The sequence below is a fragment of the Cannabis sativa genome, chromosome 6 (genome assembly GCF_029168945.1).
Source record: "Cannabis sativa cultivar Pink pepper isolate KNU-18-1 chromosome 6, ASM2916894v1, whole genome shotgun sequence".
In the NCBI taxonomy this organism is placed as follows: Eukaryota; Viridiplantae; Streptophyta; class Magnoliopsida; order Rosales; family Cannabaceae; genus Cannabis; species Cannabis sativa.
The window spans coordinates 73,243,503-73,266,101 of NC_083606.1; the positions used below are offsets into that span (position 1 = coordinate 73,243,503).

The 22,599-nt window shown below is 33.2% G+C and overlaps 1 long non-coding RNA gene across 1 annotated transcript; it reads left to right on the forward strand.

Moving 5' to 3' along the window:
• The first annotated feature begins 15,448 nt into the window (after window positions 1–15,448).
• Window positions 15,449–17,396, forward strand: LOC133039010 (uncharacterized). Its single transcript, XR_009688559.1, has 2 exons — window positions 15,449–15,809; window positions 16,733–17,396. It is a non-coding gene; the product is annotated as an uncharacterized LOC133039010 (long non-coding RNA).
• The last annotated feature ends 5,203 nt before the right edge of the window (window positions 17,397–22,599 follow it).

The following is a 22,599-nucleotide window of genomic DNA, read 5'->3' on the forward strand; positions in this document are numbered from 1 at the left end:
CAAAGTGGCATAAAGAAACCAAAAGCCTACACTGCTACCAAACATCCTATGCATGAATCCTTATTACATTCTAAACCAAAATCAGTCAAAGCAGCTCTTAAAGACCCCAAGTGGCATGCTTCAATGGAAACAAAAAATAAGGCACTCAAAAAGGCAAAAACCTAGACATTATTTCCAAGAACAGATGACATGCAAATTATTAGCAATAAATGGATCATTAGAGTGAAATTGAATGTAGATGGGACATTAGTCAAGTGCAAATCAAGATTAGTTGCCAAAGGATACTTGCAAGTTCTAGGAATTAAATGTGAAGAAACTTTTTCTCCAGTAGTCAAAACTATTATAGTCATAACAGTTCTCTCTTTAGCTGTGTCTAACAATTGGAGAGTGACACAACTTGATGTGAACAATGCATTTCTAAATGGAACTTTAAATGAGGTGGTATCCATGCAACAAACACAAGGTTTTGAAGATGTTGAGTACCCAGATCATGTGTGCTTATTACACAAAGCCATATATGGAATAAAACAGGCTCCTTGAGCCTGAAATGAGAAGTTAAAATAGAGACTCATTCAGTGGGATTTCCAAGCATCTAGAGCTGATACGTCTATTTTCGTTCATGGTTCAAGAGCTAACCGATTTGTGCCACTTATTTATGTTGATGACAAATTACTCCCTGGTCCAAATCAAAGTCTCATTTCCAAGCTGGTAACAAATTTGAATCAGTCTTTTTCATTAAAAGATCTCGGGGAAGTTCACTACTTTCTAGGTGTTGAGATTGTAAGAAATGAGTCTGGTATGTATCTTCTCATTCAAAGTACATAACCGATTTATTAGTCAAACTCAATATGGAGGGAGTTAATGTTGGGTTTTATGCCCTAAATAAAACTCCATTTCAATGTAATCTATTTTATTCAACATTAATAAAGAAACAGAAGTATTTTTCATTCATTTGTGTATGTTTTGGTTCACTTTATCAATTGCTTGTCTATTTGATTTATAAATTCATCTTAAACCCTTTTCACATACTTGATCCTGTTTATTGTGTTGTCATCACATTGGAAAGTAAACATGACTATGTGAATAAAGTTTCCTAGATTTATCAGACACAGGGTTTTACTGATATGATAATCTACAACAAGGGTTTACTTGCATTTGGAGAAATGCTATGTTCTTTCCAGAACATTGGTTAAAGTAAAGCTCAGGTTGGATGCATGGAGTATGCATCGGAAGGGACCGATATTGAACTTTGACTTAGATTTAATTAAACTTACCGTAAAATCTATTCAAGTCAATATCGCCAAGTTGATCCTAGATCAAATGTTCTTAATCCTGTTATGATTAGGCTCAATCTTGAAAGGCTATTCGTGTTCTTTGATTTGTTAGTTAAGCCTACTTTTAGGTCAGGGTGATACGTACATTTTGGGAACACGGTAGTGCAATTGAGTGGGATAAACATGGAATCTATAGCTTCTATCTGGCGAATAGTAAGCAAAGGATGATCTCCTTCGAGCTTGACCAAACGAACATAAATGGTGGAGTACTCATTTCACATAAGCTGAAATATCATTTATACGGGGTCAAGTGTTTTAAGGATAAAATACATAGTAGGGTGTTACGGTAATCTAATCCATTTACAGTGTAGATCATTCATATAGAGGATCATTGATCACATTAGGATTATAACAATGGATAACTAATGATGTGTCTATATGGTGGAACATATAGAGCATTCTATATACTGAGAGTGCAACTATAAGTTCTATGTGTGGATTCAACGAAGAATTAATAAGTTAGTGAATTTTAGTGCTAAATTCTTGATCTACTTATTAGAAGCTCGGTTATATCGACCCATGGTCCCCGCACTAGTTGAGATAATATTGTTTGTAAGACTCATGTAATTGGTTTTGATTAATCAATTATAATTCACATATTAGACTATGTCTATTTGTGAAATTTTCACTAAGTAAGGGCGAAATTGTAAAGAAAGAGTTATTAGGGGCATATTTGTTAATTATGATACTTTGTATGGTTCAATTAATAAATATGATAAATGACAATATTATTTAATAGTTATTAATAGTTATTAAATAGTTAGAATTGCCATTTAAATGGTTGAATTAAGAAATTGGTATTTTTGAGAAAATCAGATACAAAAGTGTTAAAATTGCAAAATTGCAAAAAGCAAGGCCCAAATCCATCAAGCCATGGCCGGCCACTTTTATAGGCATTTTAAACTGATATTTTCATTATTTTAATGCCAAATAATTCAAACCTAACCCTAGTGGAATGCTATAAATAGATAGTGAAGGCTTCAGGAAAATTACACTTCTGAATCAGAAAAACTGAGCCTTTCTCTCTCTACCTTGGCCGCCACCCTCTCTCTCTCTTCTTCCTTAGAATTTCGAAATTACCTTAGTGATTAGAATAGTGCCCACACACAGCAAGCAATACCTCAATCATAGTGTGGAAGATCGTGAAGAAAGATCATCAGCAAAGGAGTTTCAGCATCAAGGATTCAGAGAAAGAGATCCAGGTTCAGATCTTGATAATACTCTGCGACAGAAAGGATACAAGGGTTAGAGATCTGAACGGAATGAGTCATTTAATTCCGCTACACCCAATGTAAGGTTTCTTAAACTTTATACGTGTTTATTTCATCGTTTTAGAAAGTTCATATTTAGGATGTTAATAAACATACTTGTGAGTAGATCTAAGATCCTGGTAAAATAAATTCCAACAGTTAAACCTTGTCCTAGTCCCAGTAGTTCCACCACCAAACTCAGTCTAATAGAGGGTGATCCTGTTGAAGATCCAACACTGTATAGAAGCACCATATAGGAGCTCTACAATGTCTAAGCTTAACTAGAGTACTTGATGTTGCATTCATAGTGAATAAGCTCAGTCAGTTTCTCAAAGCTCCTCCACCCTTCATTAAGAAGCATGCAAGATACTACTCATATATTTGAAAGGGACTGTTGCTTAAACCAGTACAAGGTGTTTCTATTGAATGCTACTCTGATGCAGACTAAGCAAGCTGCATTGATGACAAAAGAAGCACAAGAGGTTATGTAATGTTTTTATTAAGTGGCAATTTAATTTCCTGATTTACTAAGAAACAGCAAGTAGTGGTAAGGTCAGGCACAGAAAGTGAGTTTAGAGCATTAGCAAATGTTGCAGCATAGGTAAAATGGATTGGTTCTCTCTTAAATGAGCTCCATTTGCCACAATTTCATCCTCCAATCATTTGGATTGACAATCAAAGTGCTACAGCCCTTGCTGCAAATCTAGTCTTTCATACCAAATCAAAACATATTGAGCTTGATCTTCATTTTGTAGATCAAATCCTAGAAAAATAGCTCCAAGTCCGATATTGTAACGCCCTGTCCAACAGGGACGCCACGTGTGTGCACTTTATTTAAAATACCAATAATTATATAAGATGTAATTATACTAAAAGTGTGGGTAATTAAAATTTTGATAGTTAAAACTCAACCTTTAAATTGTTTAACAAAAGATAAGTAACATGATTTATGGGGTCCCCCTGTTTTCAAAATATTTACAAACTGATTTCAAAGTATTTTACAACATAAACTTTATTTTTTTTTTCCAAAATACAATCAAAATAGAGCATCCTGTAAACTGGGCTGCCTGTGGCTGGTATGTACATTGCTGCTGTGACCATAACTCATGGTTGTTCGACTTTAGCTTTTCCTTTACCTGCACCATAAAGCACCAGTGAGTCACAGAGACTCAGCAAGAAAGTGATCAAAACAATAATTGAAAGAAATTGATTATCCACTTAATCTCATGCCATTATGTTTACTCACTATTCGATAATAACAAGCATTTTCTTAAACATCATACATTCCTGGTACTTAATAAAGTACCACTTTTACCACTCGTTACATACGAGCTGAATATGTCACTATCGTTGCCCGATAACGCAAACGATAAGTAAGAAACCTAACCGCGGTTTCAAGAGTAATTACTCATAACGGTAATAACCGTTTCCAACCCTAGGTAATAACCTAGGCTTAATAAGCTTTAATCAATATCATGATAATAATCAAGATCACCTCCATTCATTCATTGATTTTTAACCACATATGGTGCTTACCACTTTTCTTACCTTAATTCAGAAGTCAAGAATATGGCCGACCTGGGTGGAAAAACAAGCTAGGCAATCCCGGTCCTATGTCACGACAATTGAGAAACACAAATAAATACCTTAACATAATATTCCGGATTAAAACCCTAATTCTAAACCGATTAGACTTAGCCTTCACCATCAATATAATAATTCAAATAACTCAAAATTATTCAAAGGCAGGTACTAGGTTCAACCCCGAGCTAAACACGGATCAGAGAAAAAAACCCGAGAATTGTTCCCCTGCTGTAACCGGTCGACCGGTTCTGATACAGCAGAACCAACCGGCCGAATAGGCTGTCGCTGCATTCGTAACAATTCTGGTTTTTCTCCTCCAGCTCGAACCAAAACCAAATCATACCTAATTTGCACTTCCAGAACAGTTCAACATACTAAATACAATGCATTCAACATATCATTTAATCACAATTCATCATGTTACTCAAAATCAACATCTCACTTGTCAATTTTCATTAAAAACATCACTTTCCACACCTATTTGTTGCACAGCCCTTAATCTCCCTCAATCTTCATTCACACAAGTTCCAAATCACCCTAAGAACCTACCCTAACTTCAGCTTATACCCCAGCTCTGAATTAAATGAAAACCCTCACCAAAACCTAATCTAAACTCATGGAAACCAACCAAGAAAAGAGTAGAAACCTTACCTCCACTTAGCTAGCTCCTAGGGTTAGGATTAGCTCAAGAATTTGAAGAAAAAGAAGTGAGTTTTTCCCTGGTTCCAGCTGCTACAGTGATCGGCAGAAGGAGAAGAAGAGAAAAGCTTGGAGTTGTTGTTTTTTTTTGAAAAAAAATGATTCCTTGCCTTGGAAGGCAACTTCTTTAAATAAGGGTTTCCTTTTTTTTTTTTTTTTGTTTTCCTTTGCAGCCACAAAATAAATAAGTAAAGAAAAGAGATTGCCAAAAATAAAATGACTAAACTATCCCTCAAAATAACCTAAACTTAAATTATAACCTAGGGGCATTTTGGTAATTTTACTAATTCCCCAATCCGACATTCTAATAAAATTCTAACTTAATCCGGGATATTCTCCAAAATAATTCTTTCATTTAATGTCGTGACATTGCTAACCACATAGCTAAAATTCCACAATTGCCGGGCCCAAAATAACGTATTTCATTAAATAATTTCTCAAAAATTCATCTAAGTAAGATCATAATCCTACTTCATTTTCCAAGTAATTACATATTTAATAAAATATGTCCATTTAAATATTATTTATTTTCTGGGATATTACAACTATCCCTCACTTATAGGAATTTCGTCCTCGAAATTTACCTGAAAAGCTCGGGATACAACTCCCGCATCTGCGACTCTAATTCCCAAGTCGCTTCTTCAACTTTGCTATTCCGCCACAACACTTTGACTAGTGGAATAGTCTTGTTTCGCAACACCTTTTCTTTCCTGTCTAAGATCTGTACTGGTTGTTCTTCATACGACAGGTCGGTTTGAAGCTCAATATCTTCATAACTTAAGATATGAGTTGTATCAGATACATATTTCCGAAGCATCGAGACATGAAACACATTATGAACCCCAGATAAGGCAGGAGGTAGAGCCAACCGATAAGCTACCTGACCTACTTTCTCAAGAATCTCAAATGGACCAATAAATCTGGGACTCAACTTTCCCTTCTTCCCGAACCTTCGAATTCCCTTCATTGGGGACACCCGAAGAAAAACAAAATCCCCAACTTGGAATTCAACATCTCTACGCTTTGGATCCGCGTAGCTTTTCTGTCTACTTTGGGAAGCAAGCATACGAGCTCGAATCTTCTCAATAGCCTCGCTCGTTCTTTGGACAGCTTCAGGTCCAAGATACCTACGTTCACCAGCCTCATCCCAGTGAATAGGTGATCGACATTTCCTTCCATAAAGCATCTCATACGGAGCCATGCCAATGGTACTCTGATAACTATTGTTATAAGAAAACTCAATCAGAGGTAGGTACTTGTTCCAAGAACCTTCAAAGTCCATTATACATGCCCTCAACATATCCTCAAGTATCTGGATAGTTCTTTCAGATTGTCCATCGGTTTGAGGATGAAAAGCTGTACTGAATTTCAACTTAGTACCCATTGCTTGCTGTAAACTTTCCCAGAATTTGGATGTAAATTTTGGATCTCGATCTGAAACTATCGACTTTGGGGCACCATGAAGTCGAACTATCTCTTTAATATACAAATCAGCATATTGATCCACTGTATACGTTGTCCTCACCGGGAGAAAGTGAGCAGACTTCGTATATCGATCCACTATCACCCAAATAGAATCATAATACCCTACTGTTCTGGGTAATCCCACCACAAAATCCATGGTGATGTCTTCCCATTTCCATTCAGGAATCTTTAGAGGTTGAAGCAAACCTGCCGGCCTTTGGTGTTCTGCTTTAATTTGTTGACAGGTTAAGCATTTTGACACATATTCAACAATATCCCTCTTCATACCCGGCCACCAATATAAAGCTTTCACATCATGATACATCTTGGTTGTTCCCGGGTGTAAGGAGTACGGTGTAGTATGAGATTCATCAAGAATCTCTTGTCTGATTTCTTTGTCAACCGGTACACAGATTCTGTTTTTGTATCGCAACAACCCATCAGATAAGCATGAAAAGTCTCTTGCCAATCCAGCCTCTAACTTCTCCTTATGTCCCTGTAGCTCAAGGTCACCTTGTTGGGCTACTCTAATTCTTTCCAATAGATTAGATTGTATGGTGATATTAGCAAGTTTTCCAATTATAAATTCAATTCCCGCTCTCGTCATATCCTCAGCCAACTTGGCTGAGATTTCCTTTAGTTCACAAACTTGCCCTGGTCCTTTCCGACTTAGAGCATCCGCTACCACATTTGCTTTACCAGGGTGGTAGAGAATCTCGCAGTCATAATCTTTGACCAGTTCTAACCATCGTCGTTGCCTCATATTTAAATCCTTCTGAGTGAAAAAGTACTTGAGGCTTTTGTGATCTGTATAAATTTCACACTTCTCACCGTACAGATAGTGACGCCAAACTTTTAGTGCAAAGACAACCGCTGCTAATTCAATATCATGGGTAGGATATCGTTGCTCATACTCCTTCAATTGCCTGGATGCATAAGCAATCACTTTCCCTGATTGCATAAGAACACAACCTAACCCTTGTTTGGATGCATCACAATAAATCACGAACTTTTCGTCACCTTTTGGTAAGGTTAGCACAGGAGCGGTAATCAACCTTTGTTTCAATTCCTGGAAACTACCTTCACACTTGTCGGTCAAACAAACTTACAATTCTTTCGGGTCAACTCAGTTAAAGGCGTAGAAATCTTTGCAAAGCCCTCAACAAATCTCCGGTAATACCCTGCTAACCCCAGAAACTTCTAACTTCAGTTGCTGACTTAGGTCGAGGCCAGTCACGCACTGCTTCAACCTTTACTGGATCCACTAAAATACCATCTTTACTCACCACATGCCCCAAGAAACTCACCTGAGGTAACCAAAATTCACATTTCTTAAATTTGGCATACAACTTATGCTCCCTGAGACGTTGTAATACCATTCGAAGATGTCTTTCGTGAGTCTCTTCCGAGTCTGAATAAATTAGAATATCATCGATAAAGACAATAACGAAATCATCCAGAAAATCTCTGAACACTCGGTTCATCAAGTCCATAAATGCTGCCGGGGCATTTGTCAATCCGAAGGACATTACCAAGAATTCATAATGACCATACCGGGTCCGAAAAGCTGTCTTGGGAATATCCTCCTCTCGAATCCTCAGTTGGTGATAACCAGATCGAAGATCAATCTTAGAAAAGACAGTTTTACCCTGCAACTGATCAAATAAATCATCTATTCTTGGCAGAGGGTACTTGTTCTTCACTGTTAATTTGTTTAACTCCCGATAATCTATACACATTCGTAATGTTCCATCTTTCTTTTTCACAAACAAAACTGGTGCACCCCAAGGTGAAGTGCTAGGTCTAGTGAATTTTAAATCCATCATCCCCTGTAATTGAACTTTTAGCTCTTTCAGCTCTGCAGGTGCCATCCTATAGGGAGCTTTCGATACAGGCTCAGCTCCTGGTATTAAATCAATCTCAAAATCAATTTCACGTTTTGGTGGCAACCCTGGTAACTCTTCTGGGAACACATCCAGAAATTCTCGAACCACTGGGACATGCTCCGGTCCCGCTAGTGGTTCCCTGGAAATATCCACAACACTTGCTAAGAAACCAATGCACCCCTCACACAACAAATCCCTTGCCTTAAGGGCTGAAATTAAGGGAATCCGAGATCCTTGCATCTTACCCACAAATACAAAAGGGTCCTCGCCCTCAGGCTGAAAAGTTACCATCTTTCTTTTACAATCAATGGTGGCGTTGTATTTAGCAAGCCAATCCATCCCCAAAATAACATCAAAATCCTCCAGATTTAATTCTATCAGATCAACTGATAACTCTCTTCCTTCCACAAACACTGGAAGGGATCGAACCCACCTGCTGGAGATAACCAACTCCCCAGTAGGCAACAAGGTTCCAAAACCTCTAGAAAGCACATCACTAGGTTTATTCAGCTGCTCAATTATTCTACTTGAAATATAAGAATGCGTCGCACCAGAATCAATTAATACAGTCAATAAAGTACCAGCAACAGAAAGCTGACCTGTCACAGTAGAAGGACCAGCATCAGCCTCAGCTTGAGTCAGGGCAAATACTCGAGCAGGAGCGGGTGTATCATCCTTCTTTTGCTCTAACCGTAGCAATTGTGGGCAATTTCTCTTCATATGACCCACCATTCCACAGTGGAAACAGGCCCTAGCCTGACACTCGCCCAGGTGATGCCTTTTACACCTCGGACATTCAGGAAAAGTCCGCCAGTTTTCATTCCCACTACGACGGAAACCTTGGTTACCCTGGAATCTTTTGTTTGGGCCTGCTGCTGATGTTTCACTAGGTCTTTTCCTGCGGTCACCAAGATCAGTACCCCTACCCGAACCAGCACCTGCTGTTTGTTTCCACGAATCTCTTCTGGCAATATTTTTCTTTCGTATCTGAGCCTCTGCACCCTCAGAAACTAAAGCCAACTCAACTATCTGAGCATAAGTTCGGGCAACCCCCGGTTGTTTAGAAGCAACAATCACATCCCGGGCGATGTGTTCATCTAGCCCCCGAATAAACTTTGCTTTTCTAGCAGCTTCAGTAGCCACCTCATCTGAGGCAAACTTTGCCAGTCGATCAAACTTAGTAGCATACTCTGTCACAGTCATACTACCCTGAGTTAACCGTATAAACTCTTCTGCCTTTGCTGCCTTAATAGACTCATTATAATACTTCTCAAAAAATAAGGCCCGAAAAGTTTCCCAGGTCATATTATTCAGATCATGGCCCTGAGATACAATCTCCCACCAAATACGGGCATCATCTCGTAGCATATAGGTAGCACACCTGACTCGGTCATTATCTTCAACTCGCATAAAATCAAAAATGGATGTTATCATACTCATCCATTGCTCTGCTTTGAGTGGATCAGCACCACCCTCAAACACTGGCGGGTTCTGCTTCCTGAACCGTTCATATAATGGTTCCAAACGATTTCCTGCATCCGGTGGCACTACTAGAGGTGCCGGAGGATCAGGATTCAGATTTAGAGCAGGCTGAGCTCGCTGCTCTCTCAATTCTCTGATTTGTTCACCCTGCTGCCGAATAGTTTCTTGCATAGCAGCATATAACTGTTCCCAATTAGGTGGTGGTAAAGGGTTCTCTCCCTCACCGGCAGCCCTGAGCCCAGCTAGCTCGCGGGCACCCCTACCAGTCCGCCTTGGGTGCATAACTATACACCTGCGATCACATTCCAAGTAATAACAATACTGATAAGTATTTCCATATATTATAATCCTTCCCACAACATTCTGATATCGACATAATTCAGATAATCAGGTAATCAGAAAATTAACAAGCTGTCTGTTAACTTAAAACTTACTAAACCATGAGTCGATCAGGTCCTTGCAGCCAATGTACATATCAAACCAGTCTTCAGGATCTAAAAACCTTGGCGCTCTGATACCATGTTGTAACGCCCTGTCCAACAGGGACGCCACGTGTGTGCACTTTATTTAAAATACCAATAATTATATAAGATGTAATTATACTAAAAGTGTGGGTAATTAAAATTTTGATAGTTAAAACTCAACCTTTAAATTGTTTAACAAAAGATAAGTAACATGATTTATGGGGTCCCCCTGTTTTCAAAATATTTACAAACTGATTTCAAAGTATTTTACAACATAAACTTTATTTTTTTTCCAAAATACAATCAAAATAGAGCATCCTGTAAACTGGGCTGCCTGTGGCTGGTATGTACATTGCTGCTGTGACCATAACTCATGGTTGTTCGACTTTAGCTTTTCCTTTACCTGCACCATAAAGCACCAGTGAGTCACAGAGACTCAGCAAGAAAGTGATCAAAACAATAATTGAAAGAAATTGATTATCCACTTAATCTCATGCCATTATGTTTACTCACTATTCGATAATAACAAGCATTTTCTTAAACATCATACATTCCTGGTACTTAATAAAGTACCACTTTTACCACTCGTTACATACGAGCTGAATATGTCACTATCGTTGCCCGATAACGCAAACGATAAGTAAGAAACCTAACCGCGGTTTCAAGAGTAATTACTCATAACGGTAATAACCGTTTCCAACCCTAGGTAATAACCTAGGCTTAATAAGCTTTAATCAATATCATGATAATAATCAAGATCACCTCCATTCATTCATTGATTTTTAACCACATATGGTGCTTACCACTTTTCTTACCTTAATTCAGAAGTCAAGAATATGGCCGACCTGGGTGGAAAAACAAGCTAGGCAATCCCGGTCCTATGTCACGACAATTGAGAAACACAAATAAATACCTTAACATAATATTCCGGATTAAAACCCTAATTCTAAACCGATTAGACTTAGCCTTCACCATCAATATAATAATTCAAATAACTCAAAATTATTCAAAGGCAGGTACTAGGTTCAACCCCGAGCTAAACACGGATCAGAGAAAAAAACCCGAGAATTGTTCCCTGCCGTAAGGTCGGCCAGGTTCGATACAACAGAACCAACCGATCGACCGATTCTTTGCCAGACCAGAACAATTCTGGTTTTTCTCCTCCAGCTCGAACCAAAACCAAATCATACCTAATTTGCACTTCCAGAACAGTTCAACATACTAAATACAATGCATTCAACATATCATTTAATCACAATTCATCATGTTACTCAAAATCAACATCTCACTTGTCAATTTTCATTAAAAACATCACTTTCCACACCTATTTGTTGCACAGCCCTTAATCTCCCTCAATCTTCATTCACACAAGTTCCAAATCACCCTAAGAACCTACCCTAACTTCAGCTTATACCCCAGCTCTGAATTAAATGAAAACCCTCACCAAAACCTAATCTAAACTCATGGAAACCAACCAAGAAAAGAGTAGAAACCTTACCTCCACTTAGCTAGCTCCTAGGGTTAGGATTAGCTCAAGAATTTGAAGAAAAAGAAGTGAGTTTTTCCCTGGTTCCATTTGCTACGGTGATCGGCGAAGGAGAAGAAGAGAAAAGCTTGGAGTTGTTGTTTTTTTTTGAAAAAATGATTCCTTGCCTTGGAAGGCAACTTCTTTAAATAAGGGTTTCCTTTTTTTTTTTTTTTTCCTTTGCAGCCACAAAATAAATAAGTAAAGAAAAGAGATTGCCAAAAATAAAATGACTAAACTATCCCTCAAAATAACCTAAACTTAAATTATAACCTAGGGGCATTTTAGTAATTTTACTAATTTCCCAATCCGACATTCTAATAAAATTCTAACTTAATCCGGGATATTCTCCAAAATAATTCTTTCATTTAATGTCGTGACATTGCTAACCACATAGCTAAAATTCCACAATTGCCGGGCCCAAAATAACGTATTTCATTAAATAATTTCTCAAAAATTCATCTAAGTAAGATCATAATCCTACTTCATTTTCCAAGTAATTACATATTTAATAAAATATGTCCATTTAAATATTATTTATTTTCTGGGATATTACAGATATGTTCCAACCTTTGATCAAGTAGAAAATGTTCTTACAAAATCCTTGTTCACTGACAGATTTCTTCATCTCAAGTCCGAACTTTAAATGACCACAACCTCTTTTTGTTTGAGGGGAGATGTTAACACTACAATTAGTTAGGAGTTAGTTACAAGTTAGTTGGTTTTAACTGTACATTGCCTTTTCAATTTATTTCACTGTTGCTTGTAAATGGTTTTTTGTGTTTATAAATGAAGCTCTTAACTAAAGTGAGAAGGTGCAACTGCATTATTACTTTCATTTTTTTTTCTCTTTGTTTGTGTTTTTGGTGCTCTACACTATTACTGTTGTTCATACAAGCTTATAGTGTGCACTAAACTATGTAGTATACACAAGTTGAAACAAAGGACAATAATATCATATCATATATAAAATGCACATATATATGTGCAAGGAGCCATGCACATGCATTATTTAATTATAATATTCAAGTTCATCACTAAGGGGCTGTTTGGTATGCGGTAATGAGAGAAGTGGGAATGAGAATCTGAAAGTTTCTTATGTTTGGTTAGGTTTTTAATATTTTAATGTTGGCTAAGTGAAAGTGGTGGGCTTTAGTTGACTGGCAAGGAAAACCCAATAAAAATGTGGTTTTCACTTTCCAATGCTATTGACAAACACAAACTTTTGCATTTTAAAATTATTTTTATATATATATGAATACTAATGTATATAAAAATATTTAATATATGAAGTATTTTCCTTATTTTTTTAAGCTAATTAGGATTTTTGCCCCTTGAACATTGACATGTACCAAATCATGCCCCCTGAACTTTTAAGATCGTTAAAAATGCCCCATGAACTATTGAAATTGTTGGATTTAAGAACTTTTGTCAAATTTCATTCAGTTTTACTATTTCAAAGATTGTTTATGTATTAAATTATGCTCCCAAACTTTGATATCTACCAAATCATGTCCCTTGAACTTTGACATGTACTAAATTATGCCCTCTGACTATCATCAATGTTAGACTTTTTTTACTAAAATTGGAAAAAAGTCCTTAAATCCAATAATCTCAATAGTTCATGGGGCATTTTTAACGACCTTAAAAGTTCAGGGGGCATGATTTGGTATATATCAAAGTTCAAGGGGCAAAAATCCTAATTAGCATTTTTTATATATATATATATTATCAATTTGTATATAAATTTACTCTTTATAATTATTTGTTATTGTTAATTTTTTTATAAAATTATATGAAAAATAATAAATAAAAATTATTTTGAACACTTAGAAAGAAAAAAAAAATATTGAATTATTATATAGTATTTTCTAAAAAAAAATAATTATTATGGTAAGAAAAAAAAAACTGTCACACCTCATTCCAATGTCAACCAAACACGGTAATGTTGCTTTCCTAGCTCACTTCATCACTCTCCAAACAATGTTAAACCTATTCTTATGAAATGAAACCTGCATACCAAACTGCCCCTAAATTATTACTATCTAATAAAAATAAATAAAAACATAAGTAAATTAATATACATGCGTAGGTCGACATAACATCAAGACTCGTAATTTTATTAATTACCTTGAAATTAAGAATTAATATAAGATTATTATTTCCAACAATATTTCATTATTGTGATTGTGTATACATATTCATTTTTTTGGTAAGAATTTCTTATATATATATAGAAGTTATGTTTCCAAATTAAAATGATGTAAAATGAAAAATAAATAAATGCTAGCTGTATCTTATAATATTAATTTGGTTGTGATCAGGCCGGCCCTGAGCATAGGCGGGCTAGGTCTGTGCCTAGGACCCACCTACCCCAAGGGCCAAAAAAAATATTTACCTTTTAAAATTATACCATTTTTTTTACTGATTTTGAAAAATACCATATTTTTTTCTAAATAAGGGCCCAAAATAATTTTTTTTTCTATGGCCCGCTAAAAGTCAAGACCGGCCCTGGTTGTGATTAGAGGAAATTACACGCTATACCCTTTTTATATTGTCCTCTTTCATTTTTACCCTCTTTTTTAAAGTTTATCATTTTTACCTCTTTTTTTAAACATTGTACTAATTTTGCCCCTGTCACTTCAAGATACTCTCCATGTGACTCTCTTATATTAGGGTATTTTGGGTACAATACATATAAAAAGAGGTATATTTCAAATAAATATAAAATTAGAGCATTAATTGATTAATAAAACTGGCATTTTTCAACTTACCCCTTGTGATTATTATACTTTTGGTAATTAACTATATATAACAAATATTCAATAGTAATAATCAATTAATTAAAGCAATAATTAATAAATAATTAAGCCTACATAATAATAATAATAATATTATATTATTATTATTATTATGATTTATTATATCAATTAATTGTCATATCAGTGTATGGTGGCGCACCCTAGCTATTGGTGTGCTAGTGCACATGTGAAAATTTGAATAATGATAAAAAAACTAGGTAGCCATGTGGAAATAATGCGACAAAACAAGTGGCAGAGATTGTTTTTTCAAAACAGAAAATAAAAAATAAGAGAAAATTATAAATTTTGTGGGCTTTTATACTTTTTGTGTAAAAATATAGATTTTTCTTTTTTTAAAAAAAAATTATTTCATGGGAAAATTGAAGAATAGTTAAAAAATATAAGAAAATCAAATAAGGGTAACCATGTACCTTTATGATAACTTGATGAGTAATTAATTACATTAGGGGCTCGTTTGGAACGCCGTATTAGATCGTATTGTATTGTATTGTATTTTATGCAATATTTTTATGTAAAAACTATATATGGTATTAACTTTTATGGACACCTAAATATATAATATTTTAGTATAAATTAAAGTTTAACATAGTATTATATAAAAATATGATACATAATCCAATTCAATATAATACAATACAATACGACCTAATACGGCGTTCCAAACGAACCCTAAAAGAATAATTAGGTACCTTATATACTATTTTTTTTATATTTTTTTTAATTTTTTTTTCTAAAAAAATTCCTTAAAATAATTTTTTTGCAAAAAAAATCATATTTTCACAAATTTATATTTTAAAACCATAAAATAAAATTATCAAAAAAAAAAATAATGAGATAATTAATGAAGATAGTGTGGATTATTTTTGTCTTTTAGGGAGTAAAAAAAACGTTTATTTATTTATCTATTTATTTATTTTTTGTGAGTGCAGCAAAAGAGATATTTTTTGAAAAAAATAAATACTTCTCATTTATTAACAATAAACATCCTCACCTACTTGGTGTGTAAATACTAAATACAACACTCAATTATATTAAATCCAAACAGTGTTTTCTTTCTTATTTTTATAAAAAATAATAAAATGTAAATTTACTTAATTAACCTCTAAACCATCTATATAAGCACCAAAGATTGGGAGAAAGAAAATAAAAAAAGTTAAATTGAGAAATATAATTTCTAGCTATATATTAATATTATGGAGAAAAAGAATATTAATGTTAATTTTGTGAAGTGTTTGGCTATGGCCATGATAGCATTGTGCCTTGTTCTTTCTTTTCTTCCATCCACTTTTGCAATTGAAGGTATCTTACTTTTTTTAATATTTCTCAATTTTTTATTTTGATGATTTTTTATTTTTTATTTTTTACATTTGGTATTTCCTATGATTATTTTTTATATTTTACAAAAAAATTACTAGTAGTAATTATACAGATTAGCAATAATTATGTACAATAATTAATTATTTTATAAAATTATAGTATAATTATTCTCAACTTTATACGAATTATAACAAAGAGTATAATTTAGAGTCTAATTAATCTATGAAAACAATAGAAAATTTTCGTACAAGAAAACTCGTAAAAAAAACTTTAGGTTCATAAAAATTTAAACTTTTTATTATTTTTGAGTATTTATAAGATAATTATCCCTATAAATTAAGTAATCTATTCTAAATTATATCAATTTCAATTACATATAAACTCGTTAATTTAGGTGCCGTTTGGTAACACATTTGTTTTTTAATTTTTTAATCACAAAATGAAAGTAAAATTTTTGTTTTTAAAAAATTTATTTTTGAAAAACAAAAATGCGTTCTGTAACCACTTTTGTTTTTCAATTTTAAAAACAGAAAACAAAAATGTGTTCTGTAAAATTTATTTTTATTTTTATTTTTTGATTTTATTTAAGTCGGGTCTATGTCCGGGGTCGGATTCGGGTTCAAGTCAAAAGTCGGGTTCAGCGCCAGGGCCGTGGAGAGGGGATTTGGGTCCGGGTCTGGTCGTAATCTAAAAGATTGATTAAGAAAAAAAAAAACTGTTTAAAAAAATATTGAAAGTGATTTTTTTTTTTAAAAAAAATTGATTTCTAATTATAAAATTGAAAAGTAAAAACAGTTTTATAGAACATGTTTTTGAAAAATATTTTTCACTTTTTTACTTTTAAAAACAGAAAACTAATTAAAAAAGTGTTAACATATAAACTCATTGGTTTTACATTTTTATAGGTTCTCGAAAAGTACTTTCTTCGAACGACGGCAACGATAGGGTTCCTCTATTGAGCATATTATCGATGGAAGGAAACAGTATTTGTGGTACATGCAATAATAGGGTGTGTCCTCGTGGATGTACTTGTTACGCAGCAGATTGGCCTATTGGATTTTATTGTGCTGGAAATTGTTGTTAAGGAGTACTAACTTGTTTTGTTTGGCAATGTAATATAGTAATTAGTAACATTATTTAGTATGTTACTTTGGAAAACAAATTAAAATGTTGTCAAACAATAATCATAAATGTAATATGTTATGTTAAGTGTGTGTTATTATATATTTATGAATAAGCAATATGCAATGCATGCATGCATGCCTATCATTGTGGTTGTAGTGTGTTTGGTTGTATGAATAAATGTATAAGAAGGAAATGATGACTACCTTTTGTAACCTTATAATACTTGTCATTATCAACAATTTAATAGAAGAATGTTGATAGATTAAGAAAAAACAATAATGAATAGTTACTACAAAGAAAAGTTTATCTTTAGTTGACGACTTTTTAATTATAATATAATTTTTTTGTGATTAAATGTAACTTTAGTCACAATAAAAAGTTACTTGTGACTAAAACATAGTATTTAGATACAATTGTCACTAATCTAGTTTTAGTCACAATAAATATTGTGACTAATAACACATTTAGTCGCAACAAATTATAATTTTTGTGAATAATACCTATATATAGGAATTATTATTTATAATTAGTGATAACTTTTTCACTTTTAGTCACAAGTTTTGTTGTGACTAAAAGTGATATTTTTTGTAGTGAGAAATCATGTTTTGCACGGGTATAGTGTAATTTTTTATTGAATAAATAGGATTTATCCTCCCTAAACTATGATTCTTGTAGAGTTCGTAAAAATTCATCCTGAACTATAAAAATTATTAGAAATACCCCATGTAGTTGCATTCTTATTGACAGTGACGAAGCCAGAAATTTAGCTGAGTGAGGGCTTGAATAAATATTAAGTCAAAACTAATAAAAATAATTGATAAATGTATCATTTCAAATTTTCATCTTCAACAAAATAAAATAAAATATTGTCAATAGTATTATTTTATTTTTTAATAAAGTGTTATTTTTTTATGAGGAAATTGCACTCTATACCCTTTTTATATTGTCCTCTTTTATTTTTACCTTCTTTTTTAAAATCTATCATTTTTACCTCTTTTGTTAAACATTGTACCAATTTTGCCCCTGTCACTTCAAGATACTCTCCATGTGATTCTATTATGTAAGGGTATTTTGGGTACAATACATATAAAAAGAGGTATGTTTCAAAAAAATATAAAATTAGAGGTAAATTTGATTAATTGATGAATAAAAGAGGCATTTTTCAACTTACCCATTTTTTTATTATTTGTATTGGACTACTTTTAAAATGGGCTTGATTAGAATGATGGTGGGCTCATGAATTATGATTAAGATATTGAGTGAGGGCTTTTGTGAATTGGACTTTAATAAATTGAGTGAAGTGAATTAATATATGTATATATCTACATGTGAAAAGTTTAATGTATATATTTAAGTGAGGGCTTAAGCCTACATATGGACTAAAGTCCATCTGTCCTTGCTTATTGATATAACACTATCACGTTAATCTAGTTTAGTTTAATTAAGAGTTCAGTCAAAAAATAAATATATAAATAACAGTCTAATAATAAATTATGAGCGTATGTATAATGTACATTCTTAAAACTACTATTTATATATTTAATGCTAATAAACAAAATTTTAGGTAGCTCAAATTGTACTGGTAACTCATACTCATATAAGCAAATTGTTTTGAAATATGAGCAACATATAACTAAAGGGGAATATTTAATTTGCAACAATTTGTATAATTCGAAAAGAATTTTCGCAATAAAAAAATTTAAAAACAAAACTTAACAAGAATCATAATTAAAGGGCAAAATCTTATTTATTGTTTTTTATTTTTATTTTTTAAAAAAAATAGTAATTATTTAATTTGTAACTTCAAAGTAGAAATAGTAGTTATTTGCATGGATTTGAAAGTGATGAATAGCATTATATAGTAAATATTTATCCTTGTGAGATTAGAGATGTGATCATAATTAATATGGTTGTTGGAATTAATGTATATACAGTTAGAAGAGTTGATGATGAGAGTCAATATTTGTAAAGTGAATTAATTTGCTAGGTGAGTGAGTTGTTGGGCTGATCACTATACAATTAAAGGCCTTCTGAATTTGAGAGTGATAGTAAGGGTAGAGTTGAATACATCAAATTAGCATTATTGTTATTGGACACTACTATTTAGGGTGACATTTTTTTTTTTGAAAGAAAGTATGTTATTAACTCAAATCAAATCAGCTGTTACAGGAGCACTAATCAAGCATCTGCCCACATATGACTCCCATTAAAACTAGTAACAGACTTAGCTAGTGCGTGGGCTACACCATTCGCATCACGCGAAATGGCACAACAAGAACCACCACCAACAGCAGCTAAAAGAGAAATAATCTCCTCAACAATTGGTTTAAACATAAGAATATTATCAGGAAAATTAATCCAAGAGCACACCACAGAGGAGTCCGTCTCCACACGCGTCAAAGAGAACCCCAAACGAGCCACCCGCATCAGCCCCTCACGTAAAGCCAGGAGTTCCGCCATTGCCACCTGAAAGTCCCCAATTGTACCCCCTGCCCATGCTGCCCACACAACCCCTTCACCATCCCGGACCACCCCCCCGAACCCCGCAAAGCCTCGGCCCGGAGTGACAGCCGCATTTAGGGTGATATTTTATAATAAAATTATTACATTAAATTATATGAACTTGATATTTAATTGCACTAATAATAATTATATGAGACCTGATTGTTATTTCGAGAATTATTGTTATGGTTTAGAGCATGATTGCGATTCTGATTCTTAAATTTTTTTCTAATGGGTTTTAGAATTGCATTGAATTTCTTAGTATTGTTGTTTGACACAACAAACATTTTTTCTTTTTGGTCTTATTTACGAGCCTTCTTCTCAATACGAAGGCGAGTGATTAAACTTTTCAAAGATAATTCTTTTGTTTTGTGCTTGAGAATATTTTTAAATTTTTTCGAACTAAGAAGTAATTTGTCAATAATAACAGCAATTTGAAATTGTTCATCTAAAGACATACTTTCAGAAATTATTTTGTGAGTAATTTTTTGAAGTTCATGAGACTGAGCCTCCACTGACTTATCGTCAGTCATCTAGAATTTGAAGTAACGGGTGACAGCGTACTTCTTAGTTCCACCCTACTCAGTGTCGTATTTCTTTTGAAGATCGTCCCTGATTTCCTTAGCATTTTTGTCAAAATTATAATAGTCATACAAATCATCAGATAAACTATTGAGAATATAATTTTTGCACTATTAATCATTCTCGACCCAGCTTGCTTCTGCTTTTCATCATCCTTAGAAGTATCACAAACAACAGATTTATCAGTCGTCAGAATATAAGTAACATTTTTTATAGTGAGGAAAAATAACATTTTTTGTTTCCATCTTTTAAAATAGTTTCCCTAGAAACGAAAAGGTTTGTTTATATCAACAACACCAGAATTCTCATCGGTAGCCATGGTAAAAACACAACGTTTTAAAATGATTGAAAATAGTTGCTGCAGAAAATAAAAAAAAAAGAATAAATTTATCGAATTAAAATCTGGGCTGAGTCGTGGACTAGGTCGCTCTCTTTAAGACATTTGTGGTATTGCCCAGAACTGTACAAGCAAACTATCAGCCTTGTCGTCCCCAAGCTAAAATAGCCTAGTCGAACACACTGTATCGGAGCTCTATTGCATGATAGAGAACCGTCAAAATACCACTCTTAAAAACTGTACTACTGCTCAGAATATATATGTAATATAATCATATGTATATGTCTTATATGTTTTTTAGTGAGAAAAAGAAATGTGTTTCTCCTGTTAGTTTTGATGCATTATATAGACAATGCACAAAAGGTAGTAACGAGAAAAAAGACGTTATTGAAGGGAACGTTAGAACGTGGGATAGTGTGGAATCGTGGAAACAATGCTAAAAATCAAGAAGTTTGTGTTTACCAATTAATTAAACACATTTAAAAACTGTTTTAATTAATTAAATAAATAAATAATAATTTAATAAATAAATTTTCTCCAAAAAATAAAGTGACACCACACTCGCCCGCCGCCAGCTCAGCTTGGTTCGGCACGATCGGTCAGATGGACGACGACAACGGCGCACACGCGTGTGGTGGTCCTCTATGTGAGTCCTCACCCATGCGCACAAAATTAGGTAATCCTTAGAGACTCCATTAACTCACTTCACTTTTTATTTTTATAAAATTTTATAAAGCTCCAACAATATATTAAATATATCTACTTTTATATAAAATGTGGTTATGTAACATAATTTTTAATTTAACAGTATTTTTTGGTTTTCTATGTTAACTTTAACATAATATACTATTACTTAACATAATATTAATTCTTTATTAATTTTATAATATTATTATATATATTTAAAAATAAAAATTATAGAAATATTTTATATTGTAGATATTTTTTACTTTGTTGGTTTAACCATGAATTAAAATAAGAGATAATTCTGCACAATCAGACACACAACGATTCACCGTGAAATCTCACCTGGATTTTATTGTACATATAAAATACGTATATATATATATAATTACATCCAAAGGCACACAGCCGCAATAACTAATTTTTTTTTTTAAGTATTAAAATCCCAAACTCCATTTCAAAAATTAAAAAGAAAAAATACATTACCCAATTAAAATTAAGAGATTAAGGGATTTTTTCAGTTTTAACCGAAAAAAGTAACAATATTACAAAATTACTTTCAGCTGGTCAAATAAACAAATATACAACCCAAATAAAAAAATTTACACAAATACCACTTACACACACTTTCAACCCAGGATTCATGGTTCCAACGCAACCGTAACAAAAAAATCAACTAGAAAGAGAACCACCATTAATTTTGACGACTTCACCTGAGAAGACGACCAAAATCAATCAAAATAGGAGTTATTTCGAATTCATGAAAAAAAAAAGTATTAAAAAACTACTACGAAACTAAAATTCAATCGGAAATCCAGTTTAATTTGCATAAATTAAACTAATGTCCTGACTTTAATTTTCAGATTCATGAAATGTAAATCTCAAAAAGTTGAACTAAAGTTTTCAAACAATCCAACTCAAGTATAATCCAAAAAAAAAAAAATTACATAAATGCTATAGTAAAATATTTATCCCTGTGTATTTTCATTATTTTCCTAATTTCTAATGATGAATTTGTTCATATTAAATCATGAAGAGACATGTAAATAGAATTACGTACGTGGAAACACTGTTTTGATTTTTAATGTTTCATAATAGTTACATAAATATTTTGCTAACAGTTATTTCATCTGATTGAAACTTTCATCTGATACAACCTTCAGCCGACCACCCAGTAACCTTCGTCTGATTGAAACCTTCGTTTGATGCAACCATCGCGCAACCACCCAACAACCACTCTGCAACCATCGTTTAATTGTGTAAGTGATAGTGTAAGAGATATTTTGGTAATTAAAATTACATAAAAGGTATAAATGTTGTCCACGCCTTATGGAGGTATTTTTGTAAATAAAGTGTGAATTTGTATTTTCCATGTAATAATTTAAAAATTAAACATACATGTATTATACTTAACATTACCTAATCAAAAAGAAAACTAATTATATGTGCATTGCACGTAATATCAATCGAGTATATATATAAATGATACTAAGCGGTATATAAATACAATTTATATATAAATGATATTGTTATCTGCGTTTT